This window comes from Hemiscyllium ocellatum, chromosome 14 (assembly GCF_020745735.1).
Source record: "Hemiscyllium ocellatum isolate sHemOce1 chromosome 14, sHemOce1.pat.X.cur, whole genome shotgun sequence".
In the NCBI taxonomy this organism is placed as follows: Eukaryota; Metazoa; Chordata; class Chondrichthyes; order Orectolobiformes; family Hemiscylliidae; genus Hemiscyllium; species Hemiscyllium ocellatum.
This window is the reverse complement of record NC_083414.1, coordinates 19103935-19121250: the sequence shown is the minus strand read 5'-3', so window position 1 is coordinate 19121250 and position 17316 is coordinate 19103935. Positions and strand designations below refer to the sequence as shown.

The window sequence follows — 17316 nt, the reverse complement described above, 5'->3', positions numbered from 1 at the left end:
TGAAACTTTTGCAGAGCTGAACTTGTAGCATGACTGACTGCACAATTGCTAAAGACAGACTGTACTACCGTGGACCATCCCACTGATTACACTATTCCTGACCCTGTCCATATCAACACTGTCACGGTACTGATTGCGTAATCCATTGACCCAGTGCTGATTGTGTTTAGGGTAGAATTGACTGCTTGGCTGTCACAGGACGAATTGAATCATTGCTGACCATGATTTGGAGATGCCGGTGTTGGACTGGGGTGTACAAAGTTAAAAATCACACAACACCAGCTTATAGTCCAACAGGTTTAATTGGAAGCACACTAGCTTTCGGAGCGACACTATCATCAGGTGATAGTGGAGGGCTCGATCGTAACACCAAAGTGCTGACCAAAGTGCATTTTACTTGGAATCTGGTATCTGGTGCATTTCACAACAGGGGTGATTGTGTCGTGTTTGAATAAGATCAGTCGGTCAGAAGTGGGTTATAGCTGTTGGTCATTGCCCTTTTAAGTCTCAGGAGTGGGTGTTACGAGAATGATGTCATCTGTTGGGCAGGTCTTAGTCTCTCAGAACCTGTCTGTCTGTGTTTGTAATGCGCAGTACATGTGATCTCCCAGCGCGCTGCTTACAATGTGAAAGAGATTCATTAAGTGCATGGGAGTGAGAGTCTACAAACAGCAGCTCTCACAAGGAAGCTTTCTTCTCTCACACACACATACAGCCAGCACCGAACAGAGAGTGCGAGAAAACATATAATTAAACTTCATCTTATGCAGCACGGTCCTGGAGCATTGCAGGAAGCCCTTGGAATTAAAACTTGCTGATGTTTCCCAAGCCCAGAAATTCTGAGCTTTAGAGTGGATTAAGGACTGATCAACTCTGGGACAACTTGGAAGCACAAGCATAAAGCCTGAGGTTTTAAAAAGATAGATTAAAGAGAAACATTTCAAGGTAAGCATACAAATGGATTATTGTTCGTTTATCAAGGAGTGATAGGAATTGTGTATGTTTTTTTAAGATAAGTCAGTCTTTCTGTCCTGTTTTCTGGAAAGGAATAGCAGTTTGTTGCTTCCCTGAATACTTTAGAGAGAGAGAAAGTTGAGTTCTTTTGTTCTGGCTTTATTTGAGGTGAATGAATAGCAGCAGCAAGGGGAGGAAGGAATGGATGTTGGGGGTGCTGGGCAGACAATTCACTGCTGACACTCAGCGGCAGCTGTTATTTCCGCGACTCTTTTCCTCTGGGTCACTGAAGCGCTCACATATTCAAAAGGGGGCAACTTGTTTTTTTCTGAAGGGTGGGAGGAGGATTTAATGTGAAATGTCGGGACGGAATTCTATTGGTTAGAAAACTGTGAGCCCTGTACTGTACTTTCCAAGCGACAACGAGATGTAAAGTTCCTCCATCCCCTAAAAAAAGAGTTGGCTTATATTTCCAAACCAAAAACAGTCAAAAGTTGGACTTTCTCCCAAGACAAGTTGATCTCCCTGAATTTCTGAACCTGTCATAATGGGGCAGAGTCAAGAATTAGGGCTGATTGATGTGACTGTGGATAAGGCTTTTGTTTTAAACGGTTTCTGACAGCTGTAACACACCTGCAACCACTCTTAAAATAAAGCAGATATGTTCAAAGTTCTTTCCTGTGGCGCGGTTCGGAGGGATGGGAAGATGCGGTTTCCCTGACGGCCGGTCTTTCAAATCCCCTGGTGCTGCTGTCTCAGGATTTGTCGAGCATTGCTTTACATTGATTGCAAATGACGTGGAGCTACCTTGTTTTCCTAACAACAGATTGGAAAGGCTAGTTGATCCATCTGTACCCTGTGCTGCTACTCTCTGGCGTAGTACTGATTGTTTCCACTGCCAAATATCTATCTTATTCTCCTTTGAATTTGCCAACATTGTCCTCCTGCAATGACTCCCCGAACATCTGTTCTACATTTTCACCACCCTCTGTGTGAAGCAATCTCAGCCAGCTCTGCTTGATCTTTCCTTTTCAAATTTCTGCATTTTTAAAATAGTGTGGATGTAAACTTTGCAGTTGTCTATTGCTGGTGTTTTGATGGAGAGGATATACTGCTATGTTCACGAATGACTTCTTTCCCTTCCTCTCTCAGCTCTTTCCTTAATCCCACCTTCCCCCACTCCTCCAGAACATTATGATTAGACCTCCCGTTAATGATGCCACACCTCAAATCTCCTGTCTCCTCACTCCAGTCTCTTTTCATTCACTCGGGTCATTGTTCCAAAATATCCACCTTTTCTTAACCTAGCAAAGTGCTATGCACACTCTTGGGCAGCACATCTGAGATGGGAAACTCGGTAGTTTGAATGATCCACCTGAGAATTGTGCCCATTTCTGTTCACTTTGCACCGTTTCTAAAACACCTGCTGTGGTTGTAAACTGACTGGAAAATGGGGAGATGAGAAGGCGGGAATGAATCCATATCAGTTTTTTTTCCATCCAATTTTCTTCCTTCTGTCTCCTCACATTGTGGCATAATTGATCTTATTGATGTATTGATTCCTGGTAGCAGTCATTCCCAGTGTTTTGAGCTGTTACGGATATATCTACAGCTTGCCTGTAGATAATGGCACGCTATCTGAATACGTGGAGGACAACCCAGCCAAGTTAACCCCTGATCACATAACGTCCGAAAGCCTGACTGGATGGTGGGTGGTGTAACCAGCAATAGAAACTCCAACACTGGTTCCCTCAACTTCTTGACAAACTAAACAACTTGTACCACTGTCCCAACCACGATCAGCTAACAGACCAGGAATCAAGCCGGACCAATTTTCCCATGAGCTATTTGGGGACCCCAGGTCATACTTTTTCCAAGTGCTGCTTTCAAATATCTGTTGTTGTTGTGGGGCCAGAAAAGAATATACATTATGTCTGGAGTTTGCATGTGTCCCCAATGATCAGGGATTGAAGAATTTATGGCATTGATTTCCCTCTGATTTATAGCATTCTTAGAATGAATGTTTGCATTTTTATCGTCTGTCATTAAATAATTCCTTTGATTAGCTTGCGATAGTGTTGTTTACATTGGTCATACACACATATAGGTTTCATGGTTGCCAGAGGTATAACTTTGCTATCTTTTAAAACAAAAGGTCCCAGCTATATCTACTATGTGGGGTGTTCCATTTTACAATGAGGATTCACAGCCCTGTTGAACAGGCTCATACACCGGTGTGATACTTTCCCAGAGATGGACAGAAATGGTCAAACGCAACAAGTTAAGGAGGATGATCAATATGTGGGACTGTACACTCAGGCTGTGCCTTATGATGGTGATAGGAGAAAGCCAGGGAGTTAACAAAAGTGAGTCTGACCACACTGCAAGTCCTTTTGTCAGTTAGTGAGTGAGAGATTTGGATTGTAGCCGTTGAAAAATGTCTTGTGCCTACTTTGTGACAAATGCCTCACGTGGACTGAATTGTACAAATTAGTAGTGTGACTCAGTAAATTTTAACCTAATTGTCAGTGTCCATGATTACAGTGCTGTAAGAGAATTCAAGTTATCAGATGCAAGTCATGACGTGAACTTTATGCTGTCGCCTGTATTTGACTTCTGGGTGTAGTCTGTTACTGCCTTTTATGTATCATAAAGAAACCATCTCCTTGTTTCATTATTTTCCTTACCACTGAAATTGTACTATTTGATTTGACTTTAATAATTTGTAGCTTTCTTTAAAATATGGATATTGTAAATTGTTTAAGTATTTTTGTTATTGTGCTGTTTATCTCATTAGGTACGTGATACTGATGGTGTGTGATGTAATCTGAGAATCACAGGCTTTTCAGTGACTTATTAAACAATTTCTAGAAGTATTTTGCATTTTTTAAGATGAATTGAGTCAGTAAATGTTCCCAAGATCTTGGTGTCCTGTGTTACAGCTGTCTAACACAGAGTTGTGTTGCAGAGATGGTGTGTTTGCATCGTGATCAGTCTTGCCTTTTTCTTGATAATTAACATTACTGGCATAATGTTAAGTCGTGCTGACAGTGTAACATCCCTATCCTTACACATCGGTCAAATCTCCTGGTAAATAATACTTAATATCAATTAAACTTGAGGTTGTTTGGATGAGGACAAAGTGAGGACTGCAGATGCTGGAGATCCGAGCTGAAAAATGTGTTGCTGGAAAAGCGCAGCAGGTCAGGCAGCATCCAAGGAGCAGGAGAATCGACGTTTCGGGCATAAGCCCTTCTTTAGTTTGGATGAGTTCAAATAAGAATTACAGCAAAGAAAACCCTGGTCATTTGTTTGTCTTTGTCTCTTCCCCTTTTCTGTGACAATGTGTCTCTAATATTCAAATGCACTTGACTCCTTTTGGCACTCTTTATTTTGCAGTCAATGAAATGGATCAATCCACTGAAAAAGAGCAGGGTCTCGACACGTTTACAAAAAAGCACACTACTGCATGCCAAAACTTTAGCTCCATATATTTCCCGTTAATGTTAAAGGAATGCCAGGGATCAAACCTGGATGGCACTAATCCAAGCTTAGTACTCAGCAACTGCCATCATTACCATAATGTGTGCTGCAGATTGGCACAATGTATAATCAGATGAACAGGGAATAATGGCAAGCAATAAAAAGTAATGTGACCAGATGTACAGAGAGTGAGGACAGGCAATAAACAGTGAAATACCCAAAGGCTACACTGATATCATAATGTGGGAATTGTAATTGCGTTGGTCACTCTGTGGGCGAAAGGATGCCAAGAACACAGAGAAGCAACTGGAATGCATGTGAATTTCCATCTCTGTCTGAGAAAGGCTCTTTTTGTATTTTCTCCCATGTGTCTAAGCAATGCCTACAAAACAGTGGCACTAAAGCTTCCCTTCAGCACGGTGCCTGAATGACACCACATCTAGAATTTCTCTGATGCCTTTTCTGGTTCCTATGCACAAAAGAGGTTGCAAAATTTTTAATGTTAATGCAAATGAGTGTCAGAGGTCCATCCCAGATTAGTGCTGCATATGGTTCAGGGCCAAATGGAGTACTGTGTAGACTTGGTGCTAGAGAAAGTACCATTTTAAAAACACGTCAAACTAACAAATAAACGGGGAAGTCACGTAAACATTTTGTTAGTAATCTGGTAAAGCTGTTGGCTTCCTGTTGTCCAGTATGTGGATGGAAGTGAAGGCAAAGTCCTTGGATATCTCACAGCACTCAATAATAGCTCACCCAGTGCTTTAATGGAAAATTTGAATGCTGGGGCTGCATTCGGAGCACAGTACAATAGTGATGTGTTGTGCTCAGATTCCTCTTAGACAATGCTGCAAAAGGGACATTAGCGCTGGCGAGTTTTGCCTGCTGGGTTCAGGAGGGTGTAATTATGGTCAGTACAAGTGCTGAGTTGAGTCTCTCACTGGTGTGATTACGAATTACAATTGAATGCTGAAGAACAGAATCAAATTACTCTTGATGCAGAGAAATATTCCCATTTTTGGAGCAAACTTGCTAATTGACTTGAAAGGTTGCAACTTTTTGGTTTTGAAAAGACAGCCAATCTGACCCTTAATTGACCTAACAGAAATTGTTGGAAAATCTCAGCAGGTCTAGCAGCATCTGAGTTAATCCGAATTAATGTGTTGGGTCAGGTTACCCTTCCTCCTCACCTAACCAGGAAGAAGTGAGGACTGCAGCTGGAGATCAGAGTCGAGTGTGTGGTGCTGAAAAAGCACAGCAGGTCAGGCAGCATCCAAGGAGCAGGAGAATTGACATTTCAGGCATAAGTTTTTCATCAGGAATGAGGCTTGTGGGTTGGGACTGAGAGATAAATGGGGGGCGGGGTTTGGGTTGGGTGGATGGTAGCTGAGAAAGCGATAGGTGGATGAAGGTGAGGGGGAAGGTACTAGGTCAGAGGGAGGAGTTATGGATGAGTCCAGAGGGCAGTGCCGAGTTGTGGGGAGGGTGCGGCGGGAATGAGGAAGCTGTTGAAATCCACGTTGATCCCATGTGGTTGATGGGTCTCAAGGTGGAATGTGAGGCGTTCCTCCACCAGGCGTCAGTGGTAACGGTTTGGCGGTGGAGGAGGCCCAGGACCTGCATGTTCTTGATGGACTGGGGGGGGGGGGGGGGGGGAGTTGAAATGTTCAGCCACAGGGTGGTGGCGTTGGTGGTGCGCGTGTCCTAGAGATGTTCTCTGAAACAATCCACAAGCTAGCGGCCTGTCTCCCTGATGAAGAGGGCACCACACCGGGTGCAACAGATGCAGTAGATGACATTGGTAGAGGGACAGGTAAATGTCTGTCAGATGTGGAAGGATCCCTTGGAGCCTTGGACGCAGGTTTTGCACTTCCTGCGGTGGTAGAGAAAGGTGCCAGGAGTGGTGTGTGGCTCACACCTGTCCATAACTTCACCTCTGACCTATTACCTTCTCCCTCACGTTCATCCACCTATCGCTTTCTCAGCTACATTCTCTCCACCCACCTCCCATTTATCTCTCAGCCCCAACCCACAAGCCTCATTCCTGATGAAGTACTTATGCCCGAAACATCGATTCTCCTGCTGTTCGGATGCTGCCTGACCGACTGTGCCTCTCCTCACCTAACCAGCTTGCTCAGAATAGTTAGCCTTTTCGTGAGCCAGCAAGGTACCACACTTAAAACTGGGCTTCGAGATATCTTTTTATCTGCATTGTGTGTTACGACACACCCCCTGAAGCAGGTGGGACCTGAACCAAGGTCTCTTGATCCAAAGGTATGGACATTACCACTGCACATACAGAGACCTACATCCTGATGCCTGTTAATTTTCTTCGTAGACCTGTTCAGGGATGGCATTATACAATTCCAGAGCAGCAGGGGCTTGAACACAGGACCTCCTGATATAGAGATATGGACATTATCACTGTACAACAAGAGCATGACACCTTGCACCTAAATATTTGAAAAAAACCTTAACCTAGTTTTCTAATCAACGTGTTCAGAATTGTTATTGCACATCTCTGAAGCAGATGGGACTTGAACCTGGGCCTCTCATTCCAGGGGTAGGTGTAGGTTAGGTGAATTGGCCATGCTAAATTGCCCGTAGTGTTAGGGGAATGGGTCTGGGTGGCGGGTCGGTGTGGACTTGTTGGGCCGAAGGGCCTGTTTCCACACTGTAAGTAATCTAATTACCACCACCACAAGAACCCTGTACACCTTGGTTCTAAATGGCCAAACTATGCTATATACTGCTGTGCTTTTAGCAGGAGAATAATTTATACCACATGCCTGATGTGACTGTGGTTTTTGTTATGACCAAGCAGACTACCTGACTTGCTATTGCCAGGGTTCTGGGAAATTTAGAGTCATAGAGATGTATAGCACGGAAACAGACCCTTCGGTTCACCTCATCCAGATATCCCAACCCAACTTAGTTCCACCTGCCAGCAGCTGGCCCATATTCCTCCAAGCTTTTCCTATTCATATGCCTGTCCAGATGCCTTTTAAATATTGCAATGTACAAGCCATCACCACTTCATCTGGCAGCGCATTCCAGACACGTTCCACCCTCTGCGTGAAAGATTGACCCATAGGTTCCTTTTATATCTTTCCCCTCTCACCCTAAACCTATGCCCTCTCGTTCTAGACTCCCCGACCCAGGGAAAAGACTTTGTCTATTTATCCTATCCATGCCCCTCATGATTTTGTAAACCTCTATAAAGTCATCGCTCAGCCTCAGACGCTCCAGGGAAAATAGCCCCAGCTCAAATCCTCCAACCCTGGCAACATCCTTGTAAATCTTTTCTAAACCCTTTCAGGTTTCACAACATCTTTCCGATAGGAAGGAGACCAGAACTGCACGCAATATTCCAACAGTGGCCTAACCAATGTCCTGTACAGCTGCAACATGACCTCCCAATTCCTGTACTCCATACTCTGACCAATAAAAGAAAGCATACCAAATACCTCCTTCACTATCCTATCTACCTGCAACTCCACTTTCAAAGCGCTATGAACCTGCACTCCAAGGTCTCTTTGTTCAGCAGCACTCTCTAGGACCTTACCATTAAGTGTCCAAGTCCTGATAAGATTTGCTTTCTCAAAATGCAGTACCTCACATTTATCTAAATTAAACTCCATCTGCCACTCCTCAGCCCATTGGCCCATCTGGTCAAGATCCCGTTGTAATCCCGTTTTCAATTTCAAGTAATAAAAGCAATAGACAGGGAGGAAGTTGTCAAGTGTCTTGTGCCCCAGTGGGAGCTCAGCCAACAGCTCCAAGGCATCACTGCAGCAGTTCCTCGGGGTATTGTTCCAAGCCTAACTATCTTCAGCTGCTTCACCAGTGATCTTCCCTCCATCATACGGTTGGAGGTGGGGAGGTTTACTGACAATTGCACCATGTTCAGCACCATTCATGACTCCTCAGATACTGAAGCAGTACATGTTCAAGGTGAGAGTTGGAAAGATTAAGGGGGATACACGCGGCAAGTACTTCACACAGAGGGTGGTGGGCATTTGGAACCACCAAAGCAGAGGTGGTAAAGGCAGGCACAGTAGATTTATTTAAGATGCGGTTGGATAAGTGCATGAGTAGGTGGGGAGTAGAGGGATACAGATGCTTAGGAATTGACCGACAGGTTTAGACAGTACATTTGGATCGGCTCAGGCTTGGAGGGCTGAAGGGCCTGTTCCTGGGCTGTAAATTTTCTTTGTTCTCTTTGTTCAACTGCATCAAGACTTGGACAATACCCAGGCTTGGGCTGAAAAGTGACAAATCACACTTGTGCCCCACAAATGCCAGGCAACAACTGTCTCCAATAACAGACAATCTAAATATTGGCCATTGAAATTCAAGAGTTTTATGATCATTATCAACATCCTGGGGTGACTATTGATCAGAAATTGAACTGGACTCCCCACATAAATACAGCCACGACAAGAGTAGGTCAGAGGCTGGGAATACGGCAGCATGTTACTCACCTCCTAACTCCCCAAAGCCTGTCCACCATCTACAAGGCACAAGTCAGGAGTGTGATGGAATACTGCCCACTTGCCTGGATGGCTGGAACTCCAACAACATTGAAGCTTGGCACCATCCAGGAAAAAGTAGCCCACTTGATTGGCACCATATCCCCAAGCATTCAGTCACTTTATTATCAAACACTCTGTGCATAATACAGCTACTACCTCACAAAAGCACTGTAGAAATTCAGCAAAGGTCCCCAGACAGCACCTTCCAAACCCACAACCACTTCCATTGAGAAGGTGAAGGGCAGCAGATACGTGCGATCATCACCACCTGCAAGTTCCCCTCCAAGCCACCACCCACTTGGAAATATATCACTGTTCCTTCCCTGTCACCAAGTCAAAATGCTGGAATTCCCGAAGGCATTGTGGGTCAACCTACAGCACATGGATTTCAGTGGTTCAAGAAGACAGGCCGTCACCAACTTTTCAATGCCCATGTCTCGAGCAAATAATAAAAAAGAATCAAAGGTATAGAAATGGCAATTACACAGGGTAGATTAAACAAAACAAAAATTAAATTGCTGCTCCTTTTTCTTTATCATTACTTGAACTGAGGATCCATGGCTTCATAATAAGTGTTTATTTTCCTTTTGGGTAATCCATATTGTTAGCAGATCATTAATTATGAAGAGACACAGAAATTCTCTCATCCCCTTTCTAAAAGATAATTTCACCCCTGTTAAGGTAGCGAGTGCTTTATTTAATTCCTGTTGTGTTTGAAGTTCCGCACACCTCATTCACTCACTCACACTCGCTCTTCAGCTCAGACTCCCAGCAAATGGGAAAAGCTTTCTCATTGAAAATCGTTGTTTTTGTTGTGCAGACAGAATGATTAAAACATGAATTAGTCTCTGGAGGAGTGTTGTGTATACACACTGATTATTTGGAGGCTGGGATTTCCATTTAATCCTGATGTACTTGGCTTGACTCAGGAGTTGGGGGAAGGAGTGGATTTTAAGGTGTGTGTCGGGGGGTGGGGGGAGGTTGGCTCATTAATAGCAAACACTCTAGAGCGACAAGGTCACTGGAACTGTCCAGAATGTCTCTGTCATCCCCATTTGAAGTGGCATAATACCTAACGACGAAGAATACAGAGTGTTTTTAACAGAATGAACATGAAGTATTTTCTGCACTAGCTGTGAAGGAAGTTTCAGACTGCAGGTGGTATTTAATGTAGAGGTTACATTCCCAATTCTCAATGTGTGAATTCCATTCACTCTTGGGGCAATTAGAGGCACAACTTTCATTTTAAAAGGATGAAGATAAACATTTGGTCATGTGATCAGGCATCTCATGATCGAGGATCAGGTGATCTCCATGGGTGCCTCCTGGCACAGTTGACAACCCCCACCTATGGTCTTAGACTGGCAATGGCATTTGCTTGACCACACCCAGGCTTTCACATGTTCTTAAAATGTCTGTAAAGGCTCCTGTTAGGTCAGCTGAGAGGATTGTGATAGAGTGCGTCATTGTGTTGGAGTTGTTTTGTGAAATACTGTCCTGATTGTGAGGACGCTGACGTATGGAAGTGGTTCAGTATCAAGTGTCTGGCTGGCCCATTGCCTTGTGAGGAAAGTTTCTCAGGCCTGTTATCCAAGTCCGGTTTTCCCTGATGCTATGACTAAATGTTACCATGTATATGTGATTGACACATGCAGGTTGCTTGCTATAACAATGTCCTTGGGCCCTTGATATAAAAGTATCTTTAGGCCACCCAAGATAATATGCATTCTCACTCCTGATTTGAGCTCTGTTTATATAATGGTATTAAGGACAATGGAGATTTGGACTTTGCTTTGTTTCTGTCACTGAGCTGGTACTTGTGTTGGCATGCCCTGCTGTGCTCAATGCTTCCTCAAGAGGCAGAGGTGAACTTCCTTCAGAAGTTCAGGCTACAGGCCTAACCTCTCAGGCTACAGGTGCTACTTTGATGGAGATCAGAGTGTTGAATTAGGGAGAGTTTTCAGCTCATTGGCACGGGTTGTGAACAATGGGCTGCAGCTGCCAGTGGGGTCATGGGTAATAATTTGTGCTTATGAGCTCCAAGGCAGTGGTAGACGTAGATCTCTGTCTGAGCGTCTGCAGCTGTGAGGCTCCTTCAAAGTTTTGTTTTTCAGTGGGTGTGGCTTAATTATGGCCTATCAAATCATGGCTGTTCATTTTAACCCTCTCTTCTCCCATTCAGCAACCCTACCCACCTCCTAGCGATTCCTCTATCTGGAGTCACCCAAAATTTGAGGCGCTAAACAGGGTCACTTGGGCAAAGGTTTGGGGAGCACTTACAACAACTAATATTCAGACCAACAGTCTGAGAAGCTTGGAATGCAAGGTTATTCCAACTGCACAAACTCAATGGGAAGAAACTGTCATTGCAGTTGAGGCTGGAATTGAATTTTATTTCTGAAGTAACTGCCACATTTGCAAAGCCTACTCCTTTCTCTGTGGTTCCAACAATTAATGATGAAGAACTCTTGCCCATAGGAGTTTATTAATTCATTTGTGTAATGTGGGCATTGCTGGCTAGCATGGCATTTGTTGCTCTGCCATTACTTCCTTATGGGCAGCTGGACAAACCAACCTCTTGACCTCCTGTGATCCATGCAGGGTAGGTACCATTGCAGTGCTGTGGATAAGAGGGGTTCAGAATTTTGACCCAGTGATAGTGAAGGAATGCCAATATATTTCCAAGTCAGGATGCTGGGTGTCTTGGAGGGGAACGTACTTGGGTGGTGTTCCCATGAATGTGCTGCCTTTGTCCCATTAGATGGTAGAAGTTGCAGGTTTGGAAGGTGCTGTTGACAAAAGTCTTTGTGAGTTGCTGCACTGCATCTTATAGATAGTATACATTCCTGCCAGTATCTATTGGGATGGAGGGAGCAGATGTTTGTGCATTGTGGTAGTAATCAAGCATGTTGCTTTCTCTAGGGTGGTGTCAAGCTTCTTGACTATGACTTTATTGAAACACTTAGGATTCTTAGGGGCTTGGCAGGATAAATGCTAAGAAGTTATTTCCCTTGTGTGGGTAAGTCTGGGAAGACCAGATGACATCATCTCAAAGTTAGGGATTGCATATTTCAGATAGATGAGGCACTCTTTCATCTGTGTGCAATGATTCTGTGGAATGTTTATGCAGAGGGATGTTGAGGCTAGGGGTCATTTAATATATTCAAGGGTGAGATTGAGTTTTAATCTAGGCTTATGCGGAAAAGGCAGGAAACTCAAACTAATGATTTATCAGTACAGCTATGATCTAATTGAATAGCGGAGAAGACTCAAAGGCCAAATGGCTTATTTCTGCTTAATACAGTGTCATGGTGTAATAGCCAACAATGCACCAGGTTTTTAACGATTAGTTTACTTTGGTATGAGTGTGTGCCGTGTATCGTGACATTGTAAAAAGTTTGCGTTTTGAGACTGTGTAAAATTTTGCAAGGAAGTTTAGAGGAAAGTCTGTTTAATTAGAACAAATGCATGTGTTTTGTATCTAAATTACTTCCACCTGCAAGTGGGAGTCACTGTCCAGTTTACTGTTCCTCAAGGTGAAGACGTCAGAAATGGTGTGCTGGAGTCAGTGATTTATTGGAGGATTGGATTTAGATTGTATCCATTTGCTGCATAATGATTTTCTACTCCCGGTTGTCCATTCAGAAACTGAGTCTGCAAGCTTTGTCCTAAAAGGAGGGAAGATCAAAGATGGATCCCTTTAGGGGAGCACTCTTGGCCCAGCAGTTATCCTGGGTGGCAGTGACTGAACTCTCACAAACAGAGCCTTTGATTAAGGGCCTGCTATATGATGCAATGTAACTCCACCTTTAGAAACTGAATCAGCATGGGAAATGGTAATAGAAATTTAAGTGCACTGTATTTCCGTTCATTTAAGGTGCTGTGCAAGTCCTTCTCAAAACAGAGTCTCTGATAGACTTGTTTTTGAAATATTCATACTTTCTATCTCTCTCTGAATTTTAATTCATTAACGTCTCATGCGCTCTCACTAACGGGCTCTATATCCATTGAAGTCTCCGGATAGTGCTTGTGAAAGAGCTGTCAACTTCTGATGCAGGGATTGAGCACAGAGATTGCCAAATAATAAAACCTCCCCCGGCAAAAGAAAGAGCTCATTAGTGACCACTTACTTCATCATAAAGGATCTTACTATTGCAATGTGACATTTAATCTGTCCCGATTTATGCACTTGTGGTATTTCTGACCAGACTGATTCATGAAACCATGACTTATTTGTACCAGCGTAAAGTACACTAGACAAAGCAGCTGGCTGTATGTTCAGAGAGTGATGTGCTGACTGAAACTGACAGTTCTTTTGTCTTCAATTTCCTCCCCTTGTCTTGATAAGGCACCACGACCTCTGTGAGGTCAAACCAGGGTATGGTACACAAGCAGGCCACTCTGCCTGTTTGACCTGTGCTGGATAGTGTTCTGTGAACTGCCAACTATCCTCCATAACCTCCCCTGAGAGGTCATCCCCTTATTTGGGTGTGTCACGTAGACATCAGGGATGAGGAGCAGAAACCTTGGCTAATTTTCCTTTGCCTTTCCCTGTCTGGCACGTCTCTATTGATGCAGGTTACAATTTATTACAGGCCAGGGGGTTTGACCCCAGACCTCTGGTTTGCGTCAATGTAACTTGACTGAGCCCTCAACATCTTCCATCTGGATGATAGCCTGATAGTCCAGTAAGTGACTTTTGTCTTGGTGACATACAGTGAACTAAATAGTTGAGTGCGTTTGATTTACTGGCCTCCTCAACTGCAGTTGGGTAATGTTACTAAGATGCTAACTATTAAATTTTGCCAAGAGAACTTAGATTAGATTACTTACAGTGTAGAAACGGACCCTTCGGCCCAATAACCCACCCAGACCCATTTACCCCTTCACCGAACACTACGGGCAATTTAGCATGGCCAATTCACCTAACCTGCACACTTTTGGACTGTGGGAGGAAACCGGAGCACCTGGAGGAAACCCGTGTAGACACGGAGAGAATGTGCAAACTCCCCACAGACAGTTGCCTAAGGCGGGAATTGAACCCGGGTCTCTGCCGCTGTGAGGTAGCAATGCTAACCACTGTGCCACCATGCTGCCCATCCACCAAAACTTGTATTTTGGTGGATTGATTTCCAGGTTTGTAGAAATACCTGGAATAGATTTTTAAAAACATAATTGAAACTTCATTGTGGACTTTGGAGCATTTTTAAACTAGGTTTCCTATAAATCCCATGATTGCTGACAGCCGATTACTTTGCTGTTGACCAGCTGATTTGAAGTGATTGGCCTGTGGAGGTTCCTGTTGTATTGGGCTTGGTTGAAGGAAAGCCTGTTTTGAAAAGAAACAAGCTGCCCAGCTAATGTTTCCAAGTCCTGAAAAGCAAATTGATTTGTTGAATTTGAGGTGAAAACTATTTGTTCTTCTGAAAACCTGATTGAAGGAACATCTCCACGTCATTACCTGAGCCAGTAGTGCCTGCAGGACCTCAGAAACCATTTGATCACATGTACCAGAACATCACAGCAACAGTCTTTAGAAGTCCTACGCTTTATTCTTTTGCCGTCAAGGATAACACATTAGCCAGTTGTTTTTTTTTTCAGACAGCTAATCTCTGACAAGAAATCTTGTTTTTTTTCCCCTCCTATCTTCATGATCAAGATAGGTGTCTTGGAGATATTTACAGGGATAAACATTTTATACTTCCAAATCACCCAGCACGTCAACCAATTATTGCATCTTTTGGAACAATCTTTTTGATTTGATAAGCCAATAATTGCACTTATAAAGGAACATGTTTGGATCTTGTTAAAATACTATAAAGTATATTGGTTGTTTTAGTAGTTGAAATATTTTTTTTGTATTATGCTGAGAGTTGTGGAGCAGAACAATATTGCACTCTCCAATAAGAATACATAAAATTTGAGTGAGTTGGTAAAGGATTCACTGCCATGTGTGGCATGCTAGATCAACAAGTGAAAATTTGACATTCAGTGGCATTATTATCGCTGAATCCCCCACAGCCAACACCCTAGTGGCGACCATTGGCCAGACACTGATGTAGAACACCTATATCAATATGTGACAACTGTGATTGTCAGAAATTGGGAGTTCTGTGGAGAGTTCCCCACCGACAACCTGTTCCTCATCGACAAGGCACAAATTAGTAGGTGTGTGTGTTGGTAAACTCTCCACTTGACTTGACTGGTTGCAGTTCCAACCACACTCCTGAAGCTCAACATCATCCAGAACAAAGCAACCTGTTTAATTAACACCATCTTCAACATCCAGTCCCTTTAACACTGATGGACAGTGGCAACACAGTTTGCCATCATGAAACCTCCTTAAAAGCACCTTCCAAACCCACAAAATCTACCACTTGGAAAGACAGAGACCGCATGGGATCACCACCCCTGCAAGTTCACCTCAAAGCCACACAGCATTCTGACTTGGAAATATATCACTGTTCCTTCATTGTCACTGGCATCCCCTTCGCAAAGCATTGTGGATTTACCCAAACTGCAGCAGTTCAAGAAAGTGGCTCATCGCCAACTTCTTGAGCTGTTAAGGATGGGCAGTAAATGCTAGCCAAGCAGAGGGTGTCCAGAATGTGTGAATGTATAAATTAGCAATCCCACTAATGTGGAAGATTACGGATTCACGTGTTCTTTTTCCTACTGATTTATTTTTCCTTGTCTGAAGCCATGTGCATTGTGGGATGTGCTTCATGGCTATTGAATCCCTTTTGTAGGCCGTATAAATGCCACATTTTCTGGGAAGCCTGAACATAGCCTTTGCAATCAGTCACTTGATGTTGTGTCAAGTTTGATCCTGCCATGACTAAAATTTCCACACAGGCATCCACTCTCCAGCATAAGTCATTAGCTATTGAATAACAACATATTTGCATTTGGCTGACGCCTCTCAGAACCTCCTGAGGATGTGACAAAGCACATCACGGCCAATTAAATACTTTTGATGTGCACTTGTACAGAAATGTGGAAGCCAGTTTGTGAACCAGGGGAGAGAGCAAGAGAGAGAGACTTGGCCAATTCCCTACTCCCTGGGGTGTTCCACCCACATCCTTTCTTACCTGGGAGCACTGCCAGTATCCCAGCTGGGATTAGCTTTCAGGGCACAGATCAGAGACAGCACTGTCAGTGAAATGTTTTCAGGATCAATTAATTACCCTGAGTAACTAAAACGTCCCAAGAGGTGTAATTTAAATTCCCTGAAGGAGAAAATGCACTGGGGGTGTAGGTGGATCTTTGTGAGTCACTGCAAGCTGATAGAAGATTTTCCATGCAGTGAGCCTCACTAGGGTCAGGCAGGAAGCTGGGCCAAGGGCTTTGGAAAATTCAGAATGCTTGGGTGAAACAAAAACTGAGCACAAATCCTCCAAGTCCGGAACAGGTGCTGCCTAGTAATTACTTAGAACGGTTTTGACTGCAAGAGCACTTCCCGACATTTAAAAGTGGAAGTCCAGCCAGCTTGAGCAGGGGTGAGAGAGAAAGGGCTCTGTAGCCAGGATTTTCGGTGGGTGCGCTGTGGCCTACTGGGAGTTGGTGGGGGGGAGAGAGGGAGAGCAGCAACCCATCAGCAATAGGGAAGCAGAAGGGAAAATTCGACAAAGCGCCGAACAAGACAAGAAAAAGCAGGGCTGAGGCAAAATCCACATGGATTGCTTTTGAAGGTGAACGTTTTAAATTGATCAGTTGTGTCACTTTGTATTTGGGTGGTGACTCATCCATGTTGATTTTAGATAGCAGCAAGTGCCTGTTGTTCAAATAGCAGCGAATGAGGGTTGGCGTAAGTCAGCACCTGACGTCCCATTGTCTGCCCACCATCCACAAAGCGCCATTCTAGAGTGTACTGTTTGTCTGAATGTAGCTTCAACAACAGTGAAGAAGCTTGACACCATCTGGGTTAAAGGCACCTGTTTGATTGTCATAGAATTGTAGAATCCCAAGAGTGTGGAAACAGGCCCTTCGGCCCAACAAGTTCATACCGACTCTCTGAAGATTAACCTACCCAAACCTATTCCCCTACCCTATTACTCTATATTTACCCCTGATTAATGCCCCTAACCTACACATCCCTGAACACTATGGCAATTTTGTACGGCCAATTCACCTAACCTGCGTATCTTTTGAGTTGTGGGAGGAAACCCATGCAGACATGGGGTGAATGTGCAAACTTCTCAAGATAGTCACTTGATCCCCCCCCCAACCCCCCTTTCCACGAACTTCATCGTTCACCACCAACCCCCCCCCCCCCCGCAACTACCCATATATGATGCCAGCTGTGTGTACTATTTGCAAGATGGACTGCAGTGACTGATCAACG

At 43.9% G+C, this 17316-nt stretch overlaps 1 protein-coding gene across 1 annotated transcript in view; it reads left to right on the top strand.

Moving 5' to 3' along the window:
* Positions 1 to 623: 623 nt before the first annotated feature.
* Positions 624 to 17316, top strand: part of plxnb1b (plexin b1b) — a 255026-nt gene continuing 238333 nt past the window's right edge. The window contains exon 1 of the mRNA XM_060835442.1: positions 624 to 945. The gene's annotated coding sequence lies outside the window, so the exon portion shown is untranslated. The remainder of the gene's footprint in view (positions 946 to 17316) is intronic.